General features: G+C 49.7%; 1 protein-coding gene across 1 annotated transcript in view; it reads right to left on the bottom strand.

Annotated features, from left to right (window-relative positions):
* LOC138268374 (toll-like receptor 2) overlaps positions 1 to 19,333 on the bottom strand; it is a 104,284-nt gene extending 84,951 nt beyond the window's left edge. Inside the window, exon 1 of the mRNA XM_069217947.1 lies at positions 19,011 to 19,333. The gene's annotated coding sequence lies outside the window, so the exon portion shown is untranslated. The remainder of the gene's footprint in view (positions 1 to 19,010) is intronic.
* Positions 19,334 to 21,074: the final 1,741 nt, after the last annotated feature.

Genomic DNA, 21,074 nt, shown 5'->3' on the forward strand with positions numbered 1-21,074 from the left:
GCAAGTTGGTGCAGCAATGTAGAACGGTGTAGAGAAGAGCAGTGTGAAGTACAGTGGTACAGAGAAGAGCAAAGTTGCACAGAGTGCGTTTGGGTAGAGTAGGGGGGCATAAAATGCAGTGGCATAGTGGTGTAGAGAAGGGCAGAGTGGCATAGAGTAGAGTGGCACTGAGTGGTGTGGAGCAGAGTGCAGTGGTGTAGAGAGAGGCAGAGAAGAGCAGAGTGGCATGCAGTGGTGTAGAGTGATGCAGAGAAGACCATAGTTGTATAGAATGCAGTGACAGAGTAGAAGTGCAGTGATGTAGAGTAGTGATGTAGAGCGTAGTGGTGTAGACTGCAGTGGCATAGAGGGATGCAGTGGTGCAGAGGTGTAGAGTGCAGTGGTGTAGAGTGGTGCAGTGAATAGCAGAGTGAAATGGAGTGCAGTGGCATGAGTGGTGAAGAGAAGTGCAGAGTGGCACAGAGTGGAGTAGAGCAGAGTGGAGTGGTATTAAGTGCAGTGACATTGAGTGTTGCAGTGTAGAGTGCAGTGGCATAGACTAGAGTGCAGTGATGAAGAGTGGTGCAGAGAAGAGCAAAGATGCATAGAGTGCAGTAGAGAGGCGTAGAGTGCAGTGGTGTAGAGTGCAATGGCGCAGAGTAGTGCAGAGTGGAGTACAAAGTAGTGACATAGAGTAGAGTGGCGCAGACTGGTTCAGAGCATAGTGTAGTGGCATATAGTGGTGCAGAGAAGAACAGAGTTGCATAGAGCGCAGTGGCGTAGAGTAGAGTGGTGCAGAGTGTAGTGGCATATTGTGAAGTGGCATTGAGTGGCGAGAGATGAGCAGAGTGGCGTTCGGTAGAGTGGCATAGAGTGATGCAGAGTAGAGTGCAGTGGCATAGAGTGGTGCAAAGTAGAATGCAGTAGTTTAGAGTGTGGTGGCAAAGAGTGGTGCAGAATAGAGTGTAGGTGAGTGGAGTGCAGTGGCGTTGAGTAGGGTTACAGAGTGCGACAGAGTAGAGTTGAGAGGCATAGAGTGGTGTAGAGTGCAGTAGGGTGTAGTTTAATGGTGTCAAACAGAGTGCAGTGTTGGTAAGTACAGTGCAGTGACATAGAACAGAGTGGCGCAGAGTAGACTGCAGTTGTGTAGAGTGCGGTGGCATATAGTGGTTCAGAGTTGAGTGCAATGGTGCAGAGCAGAGTGCAGTTGCGTAGAGTGCAATGGCATAGAGTTATGCAGATTAGAATTCAGTGGTGTACAGTACAGTGCTGCAGCGTAGAGGGAAGTGGCTTAGAGTACAGGGAAGGGCAATGAGATGGAAAAGAAGCTACATGAACAGGGATATGGGAGACAGACATAAAATAAAAACACTCGTATAGAGTGCTTGAACACAAATAAAAAAGTAGTTCCAAAAAAGGGAGCAGTGGATGGACCCAAGTACTTGGTTGGCCCAACACAAAAAGAAGAGAGAATGCTTGCATACCGTGACAAACAGAGACAAAGGAAATGAGAGTGATGTTGAAGCTAACAAATGGTAAGCTAATGGCGAGGTCTAAGCCCACTGTGTGTAAACAACATGCCTCGCAGAGACAGTGCATATGCTGTCTACGCAAACCTAAAAATCCACTTTCAGGGAGTGCTCTCAGAAAAGTAAACAAGTACTGGCAAAGCAAATAGGTTTTGCCTATGCAAGAGCTACTGGCTTCGTCAATGCTTTGTAAGGCATGTTGCGCAGCAGTGAGAGCTGTTGTGCAACATAGCTTGTCATAAAACAAGAAAACAAGTGTGATGACACCTGATGTCCGCATCATAGCATTTTTTTTGTTAATTAAAGCCAGTTGCACAGCAGCTCACACTGCTGTGCAAAATTTCTAAAATAGCATTTACAAAGCCGTTAGATCTTCCCTAGGGGAAATCTATTGAAGTTGCCAATGCTTGTTTATGACTCAGTGGCACTGTTAAACCTGACAATGTTATTGTGGTGCAGGGACACTTTTAGGCCCTATCCTACAGTGTCTTTCAGAGTATAGTGGTGTAAAGGCAGCAGCATAGAATTCTTTGGCGTGCAATGTAGCGTCGTAGAATGCAATGATGTAGATTAGAGTGGTGCTGTTGGAGTAGGTCAGAGCAGAGTGGTATAGAGTGCAGTTGTGTAGAGGGGCATAGAGAGCATTGGCTTAGAGTGCAGTGGTGTAGAGAAGAGTGGCGTAGAGGGCAGTGACATAGACTACAATGGTGCAAAATTGAATGCTGTGGCATAGAGTGCAGTGGTTTCGAGTACAGGGGTGCAGAGTGCAGTGGCATGGAGTGGCATACAGGGGAGTGGCGTCGAGTGGTGTAGAACAGATTGTTTCAGAGTAGAGTGAAGTAGTGTAGAATGGAGTGGTGCAGGGTAGAGTGCAGTGACATAGAGTGGCGTAGAGTATTGGTGTGGAGTGTAGTAGTGCAGAGTAGATTAGAGTAGCGTACAGTGGACTGGCACAGAGTGCAGGGCCGTAAAGTGGAGTGGTACAGAGTAAAGTGCATTAGAGTAGAGTGTATTGGCTTTTAGAGCCGTGGCCTAGAGTTCAGTGTTGCAGAGTGCTGTAAGAGTGGATTTGTGCAGAGTAGACAAGAGAGGCCTAGACTGAAGTGGTGTAGAGTGCATTGGCACAAAGTAGAGTCTTTAGAGTAGAGTACACAGGCATAAACGGCATTGAGCGTAGTAATGTAGAATGGAGTGGTACAGAGTGGAGTAGAGGGCAGTGGTGTGATGTGAAGTGAAGTGATGGAGAGGAGAGTGGAGTAGCGTGGAGTGGTGTAGAGTGGAGTGGCGTAGAGTGGAGTATGCATGGTGTGGTAGCACACTGCCATTACAGACAACACATTTTCAATTGAAATGACCATTACATTTGCATAGACATACAGCTTTACTAATAAAACTATACAACGCACAAACAATAATGTTTAAAAATGGCATCACCTAGTGTATTGATTTGTTTTGAACTTACTGAAGTATTTGTTTCCAACACACTTCAGAATTAATAAATAAATTTGCTTAATTTGTGCTTTGCTAATTCTGATATATTTCGGAAATACTTGTACAGTTCATTTTAATGTGTGCTAGAAAAAACCCTTTTCTCTACCCTCAACATCCAGCAAGATTGTCACATAAATCCTCTCACTTTGGAAGTTGGAGAACGAAAAGTAAACACCAAGCTCCCTAGAAGCCAGATCCTGACATCTGACCTCTGTCTTTGAATGCACATCAAATGTGACAAGAAAAGAACAAGATTTACAGGCCTATTTACAGAAAGGAGCACTCCTAGAGAAATACAAGTAGAGGTAGTGTCAAAAGGATTTTCTCCTTAGGAGGGACAAAGTGAACCTGGACAGCATAAAACAAATAAAGCCAGTAAACAGAAAGCCAGAAAATGTGAGTTACAAACCACAAAGCCAATGGCAAGCAACAGGCAGAATTGAATTTCGAGGGAAGCTGTCTGAATGACCCCAACATATCTTTAGCAAACCAGACAGCTGAGCTGACTTGTAGGCTTCAACATAAAACTTGGGCCCTGAGGGCTTTCATGGATGGGAGATAGTAGGCCATACAGATCCCAAATTAGTACTTTAGCTAGCAGCCTACCAGGAAGATGCAACAGAGGCAGAAAGGCATTTGCTGTCTAAAGAAGGCGGGCAGCTTGTTAGCTCACTATATTGCTGAATCTTCTGGCTGTAAAGGTTTTTAAGGCCTGCTCTCCTTCTAATTCAAGGTTACCTAGTGCAGATGGTTACATTCTTGCTTGTTAGTCTCCCCCCAGGTAAATATGTATTTCCAACGTGGCTCAGGACACTTTCAGTGTATGTCAATAGATGCTGGCCCTTCAAAAGCACTTCTGCCTTATGTGTTCATTGTTTGTAGGGTTGGTTGAGGGTCACCCTGCCCATGCTCCCCAAGACTTACTGTCTTGGCTGCTCAAGGCACCAACTTATCTTCGACAGCTCGAGGCTTTCCACTCTACCCAGGGACCTTGGCAGGGACATCTTGTCTACTTACTGTAATAGCACATACTCTCCTTTTGTTTTAGGAATCCGTGCATTTTTCAACTGTTAGAGGGAAATGCTCAAAACTTCTGCTGATAATGTTACCGTTTTCAGAAAATGTCCCTTTGCAAATAGGATTTAATTATGATAGCATTGTTATCAGATCCTTCCTTTTTAGGTCTGGCATAGAAACAACCTAATCTGTCTCGACAGAGTGATCCTTTCCAAAAAAGTAACAAAAATATGTAGAGGTATATATACCTAGAGAGACTTTCAGTCTGCCCTCTTCATTCATTAGTCTGCTGAAGTCACATTCATATTTTGCTTCCACCCACCACAGCCTACATCACTGGGGAGCGGGTAGGCCTGCTTCAGGCACTGACTTCTCAGCATTTTTCTTTTGCACACATTCAGATCCGCTGGAATGAAGTCGATTTCGAAGCCAGGGCTCTTAGGCCAAACTCTGCTTTCGTTTTTTTATACAGATTTTTGTGATGAGTCATATTTTATTCACTTCCTTTGCGCACTTCTATTCACCATCATTAGACAATTTCATATTTGTACTTTTGTTAACTTTGTTACACTTTTAATTGCTATTGCACGTGCTTGCAAAAACAAGGAAATACTTTTGAAAAAGCTGCAGGCTTGCCAAGAGAGCAGAACTTTAGGCTTTGGCGACAGGCCCGGCTCAAGGATTCGGAATCTGGAAGGTTCTTGGAGAAGCAGGGGTGCGCCATGATGATGACAAGATTTGCGTAGCATCTACCGGGTGTCTTAAAAGTAGGTTTAGCCATGCTGGATAGCAGGGGTGGCTCCCCCATTAGGGCAGAGGAGCGTCACCCCCCCACCCCCGCCAGTAGTGGCAGCTACAAACCTTTTCCCAAAAAACGATAGTAAACTGTGTTTATTATTGTTTACTGGGGAAAGGGGCAGGGCATCGGGGGAGAAGAGCAGCGAGGGGGAGTGCAAAGCACTTCCCCTCAAAGCACATGTGTGTCTGGCCGGCCGTCTCGGGTCGGCCAAACACACATGCGCAGTAGGCTCTCTCCAGCCCAGCAACACAGTTGTCGAGCTGGAGAGGACCTGCACAGGCTCCCAGTCAGAGTGCTCCCAGCCAATCCCGACACTGCTATAATCAGCGTCAGGATTGGCGCAGGGCAGGCTGGGAGCCTGTGCCTGCTGAGGAGCGGATGTGGCAGCAGTAAGTGGTTTTGTTTTTTATTATTTTATTATTTTTAATTTAATCCCCCCTCTCCTGTACTGCTCCGCCCCTTTTGCATGCCGCGAGCTGTGACTGCTGGACAGTCTTGTACAGGGACGAGCTGCATACTGTGGGGGTAGTGCTTACTTGTTATACCTCTATTTCCAAGGTTTTTTTTGTAGCTAAATTCTTTACCTCTTTTGTTCTCTCTCTGCCGTACCCTCCTTTCTCTACACCTAATCCTCCTATGAACTGTTTCAGCACAAGTGGTTGTGATTTTGTCGGCGTACACAAATTGACTTTGTAATCCTGATGCCCTGTGTCAGTTCTCCATGGATAGCTCTCAGTATTTCAGACACCAGCAGCACAAGGCCTGGGTTATACAGTGTGTGCATGCAGAAGATCTACAAAGACCTGGGGGACCTGGATAGTTTTCAAAGATTGTAAAGGAATGTACGACTTTTCGAAGATCCTACTTCTGTCCACTTACTTCAAATAATCAACCTCTGCACCACTGAAATCACCATTTTCATTTGTTAACAACCTAGAATTTTTGATTAAGTTCACTACCCTATAGAGCCACAGTGGTGGAAACTGCACATGTAGGTTTTTCAGGACTTCTGACGAAAGGACACCATCACATCCATAGCTGTGTGTTAATTGATAGTTAATGCATTAGTGGTCTAAGTGGGTTATGTACTCAGCTTTTCAAAATGTGCCAAAGCACAATTATTTGCAGCTCAAATAAGTGTGTTGCTTATAAGAAATCATGGACCGCTACCAGTTCAGAATTTCTATATTGATGGCAGGGCACACATTTTTTACAGCTTCTACTGTCCCAATCTTTAGTAAAAAACGAAAAGCCTGAATAGCGATATTTGATCTCCGCAGATTGTAGGAAAATCTTAGCAGCGATTGCATTAGCCCACTACGTTATCTTACTGGTTTACAACCGAGGGTTTGCAGTAGACCTAAAATCCATTTCTAGCCATGTGGTATAAAGAAAGAATTTGTTGGAAGAGAATAAATGCATAGTTCCCTGCGCCCTAAGGGTTCTGTCTCAGCCTTTAAGGTCCTTCAACTTATGTTCCACTCAGCTATCACCCCTTGAGATTTGGAGTAGGCAGGACAGTGGCAGGGCATGTTGACACAGAATAGTTGCCAATACTGTTCTTTGTATAACAGGAACTTGCCCTGCTCCTGGCAATTCTGTATCCGGGTTATGTTAGTGAAACTTGGAAAAGTCTTTTCAATTCAGAAAGGTAAACATGTGTGGCACTGGCAGTGAGATTTTCCGTATAGCGCAACAAGTTAATAACAGGGACACAGCAGGAAGAAACTAAAACCACCGTCAAGATATAAATTGGTTATACGCTTATGTCCAATTACGTTTCTTAGGATGGTAAAATCCTTTTAGATTGTTTCTGCCATATTCAGGGAGAACTGTAATTGCCTGGAATGGGAGGACCAAATAATGCGGGAAGGTGTACTAAATTAGGTAAGAAGAAATTACAAATTATGTGGCCTAATGAGGCATATTCACTATTTTCTCATTTTTACATGTTATCTGTGTGGACAAAGATTCCCCCACTAAATTAAATTTAGTATCTAAATACAGCAATCCGAAACAGAGAAGCAGCTTGCCTGTTCGTGACTAAAAGCCTGCTACTGCATGGCAACGCATGCGGGAGGGTCCTTTAGGTACCTTTGATCCGTTTGAACTAGAAACATTTTTTTGTTAAAATCTGCAAATTATTGGCACTATGTTGCAAATGCGTCCTATCCATAATTATGCGGAAATCACCACATCCGCAGAATCACAAAATCCCAGTGACTCTGGCCAAATGGAATCTAAGTAATTAATGAATGTGTAATTGGAGCTTGCAGCCCTCTCTCAAGTCCATAGAGATGTCACAGGTCTCCTTATTTTTCACGTGTGCATTTTAACAGCCACCACACCGCGGACTGGACACCTGTCCCAGGCACTTCGGGTAGCCCCGGCATTGGTGTTTGTCAGGACGTTTACCAAGTAGGTTCACAGAGCGAGGCTGCAGACCCACATGAATCATTAAGAAATGACACAAAATACATTTCTCTACATATGCACTTCGGAGGGCCAGGGGGCTATCTTGTGTGGGCCTGGCTCCCCTGGGCCTATTTGGCGATCCTTACTTTAAAATCTGCTGTTAGTTTTACCACCTCAGAATCCACTGGAAGAATATTCAACTCACTTTCAAAATTGCGTTTGCTGCTCTGAATATTCCTTTATTGTTCTAACTCCAGACCGTAACCAAAAAGATTCTGATGCGACTTTTGTACTTCAAAGGTAACCGAATGTCTGTTATTTTATTCCTTCTATTTCAAGCCCCTTCTCATAAATCTTTGGTTGCAGACCGCACATCATCTTTGTACATTTTCAAAACTTTTCTAGAGATGTACTGAGTTGTAGTTACTTAGCACTTTATACCTATGGCACGTTGCTTCCCCCTGCTTTTGACACTCAGATCGGCTCACTGCCCACCGAGGTTGGGGACCCAGCTACAGCACACCGGCCTTGACTGCCTATATACAGCACACCGGCATACAGCACACCGGCCTTGACTGCCTGCATACAGCATACCGGCCTTGATTGCCTGCATACAGCACACCGGCCTTGATTGCCTGCATACAGCACACCGGCCTTGACTGCCTACATACAGCACACGGCATACAGCACACCGGCCTTGACTGCCTACATACAGCACACCGGCCTTGACTGCCTACATACAGCACACCGGCCTTGACTGCCTACATACAGCACACCGGCATACAGCACACCGGCCTTGACTGCCTGCATATAGCACACCAGCATTGACTGCCTGCATACAGCACATGGCATACAGCACACCGGCCTTGACTGCCTTCATACAGCACACCGGCCTTGACTGCCTACATACAGCACACTGGCAGAGACTGCCTGCATACAGCACACCGGCCTTGACTGCCTACATACAGCACACCGGCCTTGACTGCCTGCATACAGCACACCCGCCTTGACTGCCTGCATACAGCACCCCGGCCTTGACTGCCTGCATACAGCACACCGGCCTTGACTGCCTGCATACAGCACACCGGCCTTGGCTGCCTGCATACAGCACACGGCATACAGCACACCAGCCTTGACTGCCTGCATACAGCATACCGGCCTTGACTGCCTGCATACAGCACACCGGCCTTGACTGCCTACATACAGCACACCGGCCTTGACTGCCTACATACAGCACACCGGCCTTGACTGCCTACATACAGCACACCGGCCTTGACTGCCTGCATACAGCATACCGGCCTTGACTGCCTGCATACAGCATACAGCATACCGGCCTTGACTGCCTACATACAGCATACCGGCCTTGACTGCCTGCATACAGAACACCGGCCTTGACTGCCTACATACAGCACACCAGCCTGGACTGCCTACATACAGCACACCGGCCTGGACTGCCTGCTTACAGCACACCGGCATGACTGCCTGCATACAGTGTATATTAGTGGCAGCTCCTCTGGCTCATGTTTAAATCCCATAGACTCCCGCTCAATCTGCTCAGCCTGTCTCAACAATTAAATAATGTATACCGCATACTTTCTAAGTCTCGCTTCTCTTAGCATCCAAGTTACAAAAATTTACAAAAATGTAAGTGACTTAGGGGGTCATTACGACCCTGGCGGTAAAAGGCAGTTACCGCCGGTCAGAAGACCGCCATAACACCGCCGCGGCCGCGGTAACCCGCCAGGGTCATTCTGACCCACAACTGCCAAACCGCCAAAAACCCGACCTCCACTGAAGGCCGCCACATCAGCGGTCAGCGATAAACTGGAGATGACCAAACCTCCACCGTCACGCCAACAGAAATACGCCCATGCCATTACAACCCACGAATCCACGCGGCGGTCTTTCAACCGCGGTATCCCATTGGCAGTACACACCGCTGCACTCAAAATACACACACATCTACAAAACACTGCCACATTGGACAATTACAAATACACACACCTGATACACATACAAACACCACTCCCACACAATCAATACGATATAAAACACACACCCACATCACCCACAAACCCCCACAAATCGAAATTCTGAGACAAGGCGCAATACACAGAGAGAGAGCACAGGGAACGCAAACCACAACACACACAGGAACCCAACATCATCCCCCACACTACATCTATGCACAAAACACCACACACCACCACACTCATCACCACAAACACCACCCCACACCTCATCCACGCCACGGCACCCCAAAGACACCCCAGGTTCTCGGACCAAGAACTCAGGGTCATGGTGGAGGAAATAATTAGGGTAGAGCCCCAGCTCTTCGGCACACAGGTGCAGCACACCACAATAGCCAGGAAGGCGGAGCTATGGCAAAGGATCGTCGACAGGGTCAATGCTGTGGGACAGCATCCCAGAAATCGGGAAGACATCCGAAAGCGCTGGAACAATCTACGGGGGAAGGTGCGGACGATGGTGTCAAGACAACATCGCTGTGCAGAAGACTGGCGGCGGACCCCCACCCACTCCACCCGAATTCACAGCATGGGAGCAAGAGGTCTTGAACATCCTGCATCCTGAGGGCCTCGCTGGAGTAGGCGGAGGAATGGACTCTGGTAAGTCTAATCTCAACTACTTAACCCCCCCCCAACCACCAGCATGCCAACCCACACCCCCACCCTCACCCCAACCCCCCAGCACATATCCTCCCTGCTAATGTCTCACCAGCACAACCCACCCAAACCAACACCAACCCCTGAATACCAACACAAACCATGGACACCCATCACCTAAGCATGACCACTGCACATACCCATCCCCCCCCAAAACCACCCTCACAACTCCTCCCACAAGGGAATGCCAGCACTGGGGGACAAGGGCACTCACAAATCGCACGCCATGGCACACACAGAAGCAATAACCATACTCTTTTACCCCTGCAGGGCCCGAACGCCAACACACCGGCCCGGAGGGTCCAGAAATGTCCATCCCACCCCCAGAACAGGCCCCCAGTGATGACAGCAGCTCTGTCGACCTAGAACCTGATGACCAGCCCGGACCATCGGGGACCTCTAGACAGTCGGTTCCCCTCAGGCAGCCACAGGCCACAGCAGACCTACCCCCCTCTGGAAACCCCAGCACAGCACCCACCCAGCGGGCCCATGCCTCTGTCTCCAGGACAGGTCAAGCAGCGGTGTGTCTACCACTACAGGGCACCCAGGGCAACCCACCACCCCAACAACAACAGGGACCTGGGGGCAGTGGTAGTGGGCACACCGTCCAGGGGACAGAGGCCCAGGAACAAAGGGGAACTGGGAGGGCTGCTGTGCGACAGAGGGAGGACAGGCCTAGGGAACCCACTGTCCAAGAGGCCCTCACCACCATCATGGGAGCGTACCACCACTCCCAAGAGACGATGGCGACGGTCCTGGCCAGGTTCCAAGAGATCCAGGCCATGCAGGAGGGCCAGTACATGGGGTTCCGGGAAGAACTGCGCAGCATCAGTTCCGCAATGGGTACAATCGTGGTGGCACTCAACCAGATTGTCACCACATTGCGGGACCATGTGGCCCCCCCAAAGGGACCCTGCCACTAGCATGGAGGAAGAACAGCCCACCACCTCCACCGGCGCTAGTGGTCAGGAGGCCCCGACACAACAGCAACGGGCCACCCGGACCCCACCCCCTGCAGAACATGAACCACCCCGCAAGAAAGGCCTGAGATCTAGGAAGAAGACAGAGCAGGATGTCAAGACCCCTGCCATGCACGGATCCCCCCGGATGTCATCCCACTGTCCCACTTGTTCACCCTGTCCAACCTTGAACTGCCCCTGCTCCACCTTCCACAGACATATGGACAATGCACCTGTGCGAACGAGAGTCTGGACTCTGCCATGGACATGCCTCCACCATCACCCATCACCCTTTTTGAACTATACACCAATTTTTGCACTTCAATAAACACAATTATTGCACAAAAACCATCTGGAGTCTGCTATTAATTTTTTTAAACCAAATGTATTCGATATAACCAACAAAAATGACAACATACCAGTGTCACACAGCGGTAGTCCATGGGGGAATAAACCAGAGGGCACTCCGTGGGGACCAGATCACTGAAATAGGAAGGCAAATTCACAACTAAGTTACCATACATTGGGGTGAAAGGTCAGACAGTAGAGAGCCAGTACTGTTACAGATATAATAAAATGCAGGAGTAGATTCTTACCTGTGTGTTACTGGAAATACTGCAGTATCACTCTGTCCCTGTTGTCTGTGTCGTACTCTTCTTCTTCCTCCTCTTCACTCTCCGCAGGCTCCACAGCGGCCACAACACCACCATCTGGACCATCCTCCTGCAGGAAAGGCACCTGGCGTTGCAAAGCCAGGTTGTGAAGCATGCAGCAGGCCACGATGATATGACACACCTTCTTTGGTGAGTACATTAGGGATCCACCTGTCATATGCAGGCACCTAAACCTGGCCTTCAGGAGGCCGAAGGTCCGCTCGATCACCCTCCTAGTACGCCCATGGGCCTCATTGTACCGTTCCTCTGCCCTTGTCCTGGGATTCGTCACTGGGGTCAATAGCCAAGGCTGTTCCATCACATAAGTGATGCTGTTATTTCTCATGACGTACGCGTCATGCACTGACCCTGGGAACTTTGCATTTAAATGGGAGATGTACTGGTCAGCCAAACAGACCACCTGGACATTCATCGAATGATAACTTTTTCGGTTCTTGTACACCTGTTCATTGTCTTTTGGGGGGACCAAAGCCACATGGGTACCATCAATGGCACCAATGATATCGAGAATGTGTCCAAGGGCATAGAAATCACCCTTCACTGTAGGCAAGTCACCCACCTCAGGGAAAATGATGTAGCTCCGCATGTATTTCATCAGGGCAGACAACACTCTGGACAATACCCTTGAAAACATAGGCTGAGACATCCCAGATGAAATGGCCACTGTAGTTTGAAATGATCCACTAGCCAAAAAATGGAGTACTGACAGCACCTGTACTAGAGGCGGAATCCCTGTGGGTTGGCGGATGGGTGACATCAGGTCTGGCTCCAGCTGGGCACACAGTTCCTGTATAGTGGCACTGTTGAGTCTGTAGGTGAGTATGACATGTCGTTCTTCCATTGTCGACAGGTCCAACAGCGGTCTGTACACGGGAACATTCCTCCGTCTCCTCGCAAGTCCCAGCGGACGGTGCCTAGGAAGGACAACATGGAGCACAGAGTCAATCAACCCACAGGTAAGTTCCCACAGCCTGCACAGTACACGAATCTCTCTGGATTGAATGGCTTGTATGAGTGTCGATGCAAGGCCTAGCCATGTGTGACGCAGTAGGAATTAAGCCATGTGGGCCCTTGAAATGGCGGCTGCCTGACCTGTGAAGTGTGACAATGTGAAGTGAGGTCATTGCGCTGGCGTGGCACGCCGTGGCGGTAGGCGGTCGAAGACCGCGGCGCAAAGCAGCATTGGTTAACATTGAACCCTATGGGTTTCAGGAGCCAATGACGATATGCGCCGGCGGGCACGGTACGCACCGCCACGGTACGCACCGCCGCGGGCGTGACCGCCATTTTCTCTCTGCTTAATCACACGAGACCTGAGCATCCACAGGAGAGGACCTATACTGCAAGTACTGCTGTGACCTCGGTCTGGAAGTGACAATGGCTGCTGCGACTGGGGAAAGGGACCCCGCCTTCAGTTCCGAAGAGTTGGAGAAGCTCGTGGACGGGGTCCTCCCCCGGTATGCGCTACTCTACGGTCCTCCAGACCAACAGGTGAGTACACGGGGGCCAATCCATAGTGGGCAATGCCTGTGATGAGTGGGGTGGATGTACGATGGAGGGGAGGGGAGCGAATTACGAATGCATGGCACGACAGATGAGAGCATGTGCCACATGGCAAGTTTGGGGAGGGGGGGCCACTCACATCGAGCATGCAGAAAAGTGATGTTTCTTTTCCCCCCCTGTACATGTCACATAGGTCAGCGCCCATCATAAGATCGATATTTGGCGTGCCATCGCCAAGGACGTCCGGGCCCTGGGGGTCCACAACAGACGGGGCACCCACTGCCGCAAGAGGTGGGAGGACATCCGCCGTGGGAGCAGGAAGACTGCCGAGGCTCTGCTGGGGATGGCCTCCCAACCTAGGAGGGGTGCCAGTCGTACCTTGACCCCCCTGATGTCCCGGATCCTGGCGGTGGCCTACCCCGATTTAGATGGGCGCTTGAGGACATCACAGCAGACACAAGGGGGTGAGTACCAGCACATTCAGCTATATTTGCACGCAGTGGAGGTGCCTGGGTGGGGGAGGAGGGCTGTGGGTATCCCTAGGCCAGGGCGATTTCTGTAGGCTAGGCCCCTCCGTGAGGTTTGGTCCTGTGCCCCCGCCCCCCACCTCTGTAGGGTGCCTAGTAACGCTATTCATGGACCTGTGTATTCTGTGTGGGCAGTTGTCGCCCATAGGCTTGTAGGGCATGTCCCAGTGAATGAGTAGTGTACCCCAAGTGCGCAGCGTAGTGCAGGGGGCTTCTGTGTCTGTCCTCTCCGCCAACTGTGTCCCCAATGCATGCACTCAACTTGTCTTTATTTCTCCACCCCCCCCCCCCCCCATTTTCTTTGTTTTTCTGTGAATGTGTGCATTAGCATCATCAGGCGAAGGAGAAGTGGCATCGGCGCAAGAGGGAGCTGCATCTCACATGGCCCCGGAGGGCCATGCAACGGACTCCGACATGACCAGTGAGACGGAGGGCGAGGGGGGCTCCACCACGGGGACCCGTGCAGACGTCAGTGACACCGACACGTCCTCGGATGGGAGCTCCCTTGCGGTGGCGGCAACATCCGTGTCCACCAATACTACAGGTACAGCCGCCACCCAGCGCACCAGCTCCGCCCTCCCAGCAGCCCCTCGGCCTTCGGCCCGTGCCCGCGCGGCCAGGAAGGCGGCCATCTCCTTCGCCCCAGGCACCTCAGGCCCTGCCCCAGTCACCCCTGCTGCCCTCAGTGAGGAGGTCATTGACCTCCTGAGGACCATCATTGTTGGGCAGTCTACCATTTTGAATGCCATCCAGGGTGTGGAGAGGGAGGTGCATCAAAGCAATGCATACCTGGAGGGCCTTCATTCGGGTCAGGCTGCCCATCAGCGATCGTTCAACGCTCTGGCCTCAGCACTGACGGCAGCGATTGTCCCTGTCTCCAGCCTCCCTCTTCTAACTCCCTCCACCCAGTCCCACTCCCCTGTTCCTCTGCCTATCCCATCCACTCCTACAGACCAGCCTGCACACACCTCAACACCCAAGGGAAGCTAATCCAGACATAAGCACCACAGAACACACAAGCATTCACACAAGCAACATACAGATGCAGACATGCCAACAGCCACTACCTCCTCTGTGTCCCCCACCTCCTCGTCTCCCTCCTCCCTCCCTGTGACGTCTACACTCACACCTGCATGCACACCACCATCAGCCAGTACACCCATCACCAGCACACCCTCCAGCCCAGTCCGCACACGTGCAGTCACCACCCCCACTGCCATGTACTCTCCCAGTGTGTCTGTCACCCCTGCTTCCAAACCACACAAACGCAGGCAGGCACCCAACCAACAGCCATCCACCTCACGTCAGCCTCCAGCCCAAGCACCTGCACCCAAAGACACCAGACTTGACTCTCCTACAACCACATCCTCTTCCTCCACTCCCATACCCACTCCAGCTACCCTTCCCATTGCTCCTAAAAAAATGTTCCTCTATAAACTGGACCTCTGTTCCTCACCTGACCCACCCCCTCCATCTCGTAAGAGTTCCAAAAACACCTCAGCCACCACCAGCCCAGCAACTCCCAAGAACGTCGTGCCTGGTTTTTGGAGTCTGCCCTTTCCTTGGGCAGGGACATCGGCCAACAGCAAAGGCACAGCCAGCCCCCCCCCCCCTGGGAAGAGGAGCAAAAAACTGAAGGGCAGGCGCGACAGGCCTGATACGCCTGCCCCCAAGGTGGGTAACCTTGCACCGTCACCTGCCACATCGGGTAAGGGAGCCAAGGGCCACGGACAGTCTGCCAAGGAGGGCAAGGGCAGCAAAGCGCAAAAGGCAGGGAGCAGCCGACCTGGCCATGAGGGCCCCACCAGCCCCATTCCGGGGGTATCGGAGGAGACCCAGGGCCCCAGGACTCCATCAAAGGAGGGCCCCGCAACGGAAAGGTCCGATGCTGACTGAGCGGGAAGTATTGGCCAGGTGTGGTTCACTCGAAACACAAGACCGGCACCGCTGAACAGGGCCCCGCCGTGAGAAGCACCGCTGAACAGGGCCCCGCCAAGACAGGCACCGCTGAACAGGGCCCCGCCGTGAGGAGCACCGCTGAACAGGGCCCCGCCGTGAGGAGCACCGCTGAACAGGGCCCCGCCGTGAGGAGCACCGCTGAACAGGGCCCCGCCGTGAGAAGCACCGCTGAACAGGGCCCCGCCGTGAGAAGCACCGCTGAACAGGGCCCCGCCGTGAGAAGCACCGCTGAACAGGGCCCCGCCGTGAGAAGCACCGCTGAACAGGGCCCCGCCGTGAGGAGCACCGCTGAACAGGGCCCCGCCAAGACAGGCACCGCTCCGCTGGGCCCTCCTGTCAAGCACCGCTCCGCTGGGCCCTCCTGTCAAGCACCGCTCTGCTGGGCCCTCATCTCAAGCACCGCTCCGCTGGGCCCTCATCTCAAGCACCGCTCCGCTGGGCCCTCATCTCAAGCACCGCTCCGCTGGGCCCTCATCTCAAGCACCGCTCCGCTGGGCCCTCATCTCAAGCACCGCTGGCCCATTGGCAGGCCCGGTTCTGTGTCGGGCAGGGCTTCACAAGGCACTCTGCCCACCATGCCTCCTCCATGACCAGTGGACTCTGTAATCCACCTGATGGACTGTGGCTTTGCACTCCCCAGGATGGCACAGAGGGCATGGAGGCCCTTCGTGGATCTGGCGTCGTGGACTCATGTGGCTGAGGTGCCCCCCCTTCCCTTTCCCCTGAGGTGCCAGTATTTTATTTTTGTGATGCCCCAGCAGTGTTCTCTCCAATGGACTCGATCTTGTGTGTGGGCTTTGCCCATGTGTTGCTGCACATTGGCCCACGGACATTTGAACTTTGCAAAACTGTGCCGGACTTTTGCTACTTGTATATATATAGTTCTAGATGTGTAATAATTCTTTATATATTGCTAAGTTCGCTATACTTAATTATTGCTATAATATAGTTCTATTTTTACAATCATTGCCTTTTGTCTTTGCATTTTTGTTTTGGGGGTGTCACTCTGACTTCTTAATCTGCATTGGTGTGTAGGTATTTCGGTGGGGGTGAGGGTGAGGGTGGGGGTGGGTGTGTGGCGTATGTGTGTGCCCGTAACCTTTCCTCCTCCCCCCTCCCCTGTGTCGTAGGTGCAGTACTCACGTTGTCGTCTGCGGCGACGTTCGTGATCCTGGAAGAAGAGCAGGAAGGCAATGGCTGGGAGGATGTGGAGTTCCGGTTCCATGCTGTCCCGATTCCGCGTGGAGTGTGTCGAGGTGAGCGTTTCCCATTGGAAATGTCTGTTTCCGCTGTGTTTTTATCGGCGGGGCTCCCGCCCCGGAAAAGGTGGCGGATTGGTGAGTCGTGATAGGGTGGGCGGTACATTGTCTGCCGCCTGGCTGTTGGCGGTGACCGCCGCGCTGTTTGTTTGTGCCGCCGTGGCGGTCGGAGTGTTAAAGCGGCGGCCTGTGTTGGCGGTTCCCGCCAGGGTCAGAATTCCATTTTTTGGACCGCCAGCCTGTTGGCGGGTTGGCCGCCGCTTTAACACTGACCGCCAGGGTCGTAATGACCCCCTTAATCTTGTAGTACTCCTGGCTTGCTCCTGAATTCAAGGAGTAGCTCTTAAATTCAAAGATGAACTCTTAAACTTTGCTTTATCGAACGCTGAGCCTTCTAAACAATGCACATGCGGTGACTACATCGGTGAGAAGAACTGTGGTAATACCGCCTTGCCTTTTCTGTTGGTTATACCCAGAGCCACTGGAATTATGTGATTCTCCAGAGTTTAACTCATAATTACAGGTTAGCCACATTTTCCACATAATCCATCTGCTGCAAAATCTGCAGATTTTAACAAGAAATGTTGTTTCTAGCTCAGATGGATGAAAAGTTACTGAAGAAAAGGCTTTTGCACATATTGACTGGTCACTTGTAGATTACTTATTGCTGTTTGGTGTCAATCTGGAACTAATGAGGTGAAACCTTTTCCCTGACAGTGTTGACATGTCTAGCGATGGCAAAATAATGAAGTAATACTGTTAAAAAATGTGTTGCTTTATTGGGTATAACCTGTGTTTTGTTTCTAATTATTTTGTCAATTTTGCTGCATAATTTGTTTCTCTCCTACTGCAAAATTATTGTGGCCCTAGGTACTGAATGTTCACCGAGCTCTTTAAACTGGTACCAATTCCAATATGAAAAACACTACCCAAAAGATAAATATTTAAAACAACCCCCTAAAAATACATACTTATCAACAAAAAGAAGGGAAAGTTCAAAAATATGTACATTCGTACTAAAAACCCTAATCGATAAAGTGGCCAAGACTGAATGGAAAGTTACTGTTACTTTGAAAGGCCCAAGGTGGGGTCCATGGTGGAATAAATTCCCTGTATCAAAGAATTATAAAGGCCGGAAAGTTTAAAGACAACACTCTTTCAGGACTCTCCCACAAAACAAATAAACATAATGATGTATTTTGACTTTTTTAGTTCAGTTCAGGTTTATGTTTAGACAAAAGTATTTAAAACAATAAATACATACATAGACATAAAATAGTACCCCCATCCTTCTCCACCCCGTCTATTACAAAAACCACAACTACCAAAAGAGCCCAACCAAACCCGCTCTGCCCAACCAAGCAAATCCTCAAGTATCTCCGTGTAGCATTACTACCAGCCAGCCCAGTACGTGTGCCTTCAAGCCCGAGGTCTGTGATCACCGTATTTCTAGCCCAAACCAGCTTTTAAGAACTTTGCGAGGGCACAGGCAACATCCAAAAAGTGCATGTTCGTCAAAAGTGCAAGTGCTTCGGTCCATGAGAAATATTATACTTTATAAAAAAGCTGCTTTAAAAATCACAGCCTATCCTATAAAAGTGCTAACAATCTAATAAAAAACGAACATGCACATTTTGAAATCCCGGTCCACACGTGCACTTATTCGCTTTTTTTTTTTAAATGGGTATTTTGTGAAATTATTTAGATCCTTCAAAATTGCCACTTTCCTACCCGAGAGTGGCATGGTGCCTAATGCAACATAACATCACATGTAAAATTGCATAACGTATAGTGACATAATGAAAGTTGCAGAGTTTGTTTATAGGGCGAAGGAAGTACTTTTATTACCCTCAGTAAAGTATTTTGAAATAATCCAATGAAAGGTTTTAAAACCAGACGTTTTGGAGCTGGACGACAAAAGGCTGCATGGTAGGTACATATCCCTCTTCACCTGGCACGCAGCATCTCATCACCCTTCGAGCCATGGCAGCTATGGTCGGTTCACTAACGATATACATTTTTTGGCGGTTTTATATAGCGCTAACTTGACCCAAGGGGGCTGGCGCTCTTTACAAGCGCACTAGTTATGTTAGACTAGCTCACATTCGTACCCATTCTGAAAGTCACCACGCGCACTTTGAAAAGTTAAAGCATGATTTCGTCCCCAATCTTCTCCAAGCAGTCACGCGTGTTTGCCTGATCGGACGTTACTTACCGGACCCAGGGCATGGCTGTCAGTCTTTAAATCTCGGGGGCCGCATCTGCGGTTCTTGACCAGTAGCCGGGGGGCTGCCGTGCTCGAATCTCCAACTGGTATTTTCCTCTAGCGTCCATGGTTTGCGCAGCATCTAAAAACGTGAGGAAAGAGGCGGGTCTGCTAACACCCACTGGGATAGCGCCTTCCTTCCTGGGGCCCGCCGAGGGGGCTGTAGAATTGGCCAGTTCACCCCTCCCACGGGAGATCTTGGATCAGCCTCACCGCATGAGCGCGTCTGCCCAGCTCGCTGCCGTTTCTTCAGATAATCTCTTCCTGGCTGAGCTCGGACTCACACACGTCGGGGAGACCTGTGGGGAGGGCGTGGCTTGACTGGAAGCTCTCGGATAACATTTTCTGAAAGGGTTTTGAAGCAAAACGTGTCTTTGTGAACGGCAACTGTGCTGGGCACAGGAGCCTCGCAGCATTGCTACTCCTAGCCCTTTGAGGATGTGAGGATATTGCAATGCATGCAACATAATAAACGCATTTCTAATGCAACGGGTCTCGCATTTGCTCGAGTTAGAGCTATTGGCGTTGTAAGCTCCTAACCGGACTTTTCTTGCCACGTAACTTGAAAATCAAAAGTAAAACAGTTTCACATAAGCGAGCTGATTCACAGCGCCATGGCCGCCATGAGCATCAGCGAGAAGGAGAGACACAAAAGGAAAAAGAAGTTTGATCGCAGCCAAACTGTTTGGCAGGAGTGTAATTATCCATGTGACAGGGGCAAAAGCCAAGGCGGTAACAAAACCTCCGCAAGGAGGGACAAACGTAAACCATTTACCAATGTCATCAAAGGATTTTTGAAAGGCAAGCTCACGAACGAGTGGTACTGATGGGCGTGAGGTGGGCGTGCTTAAAAGCCCACATAGATACAATATGTCGGAAAAGCAGCGCTTGCGCGCTGCTATGCTCGACCTAATGACAGTGACACTTTATTACCTCATGGCCTTACTCCTCCCCTCCTGATTCCCGCGGGGCAATAAAAGAGAGCTGACCAGCCCTCTCCATCTACGGTGGCCCTATGAGCTGGTCTGCCTTCCTAGCAGGGCAACAAGTCTAGGATGCTGACCCCTCTATGTCGCCCTGTGTGCCATCTGCATTCTGTGCTGGGAGCCTTGGGCTCTAAAACAAGTCCATTACCTCGAGGGGATTTTCAAATTTGGTATTTACAGTGGACAAGCCCTTTTAGGGTTAGATGCTAAGGATAATTATTTGTTAGTCAGTTTGCGGGTATTTCACTGTGAGCAAACACCAATGTAGTCTAGGCGCCGGTGATTGTCTCACACCCTGCCAACCAACACCTACATCTGCAGCAATGTTTATTTACACAGGGCATTGCATGCAGTAAAATGCCAGTCGGCAGGAATTAATGACTGGCACAAAAGGCCGAATACCGTTACACTCTTCATCTACCCAACATATTGTTGCCGATTTACAAAGGGAAACTTAGACCAAAAGTCTAAGTTAGACTTTTTGTCTGAGTTTAGACTTTTGGTCTAAATTGAGACCAAAAGTCTAAACTCAGACCAAAAGTTTAACTTTTCTACAAGTACAGTTAGACTTTTCTACAAGTAAAGTTATACTTTAGATCTAAACTTAGACTTTCGGTCTAAGTTTACCTTTGTGAATCAAGCCCAATGTAGGTGAGTTACATATTTTTTATTTACAACCAACACCCTACAACGCGTTTTGTTTAGTCATACAAGGCTGTCTGAGCGCTTTCCCCGCCATCTCCTTCTCTGTCGATTCCTCTCCCCCTTATTTTCATTCTCTCTCCCCAACACCCACATAACACTGCCAGTGTCACAGGAGTTTAGCTATGGAGCCAGTATAAAGCATCAGTAATATGGAATTAAAATTCTTTACATTTTTTAATAAAAACAAATATATATTTTTGGGCAGAGAGGAGCAGCTTCTTTCGCCCTGATAGTGTTTTGAGGCAACCTCAAGATGGTGTAATAATAATAGTAATATCTTGTTTTTCTATATAACTTTTCACATTAAACTTCTCTTAAGCAC

Source organism: Pleurodeles waltl, chromosome 12 (genome assembly GCF_031143425.1).
Source record: "Pleurodeles waltl isolate 20211129_DDA chromosome 12, aPleWal1.hap1.20221129, whole genome shotgun sequence".
Classification (NCBI taxonomy): Eukaryota; Metazoa; Chordata; class Amphibia; order Caudata; family Salamandridae; genus Pleurodeles; species Pleurodeles waltl.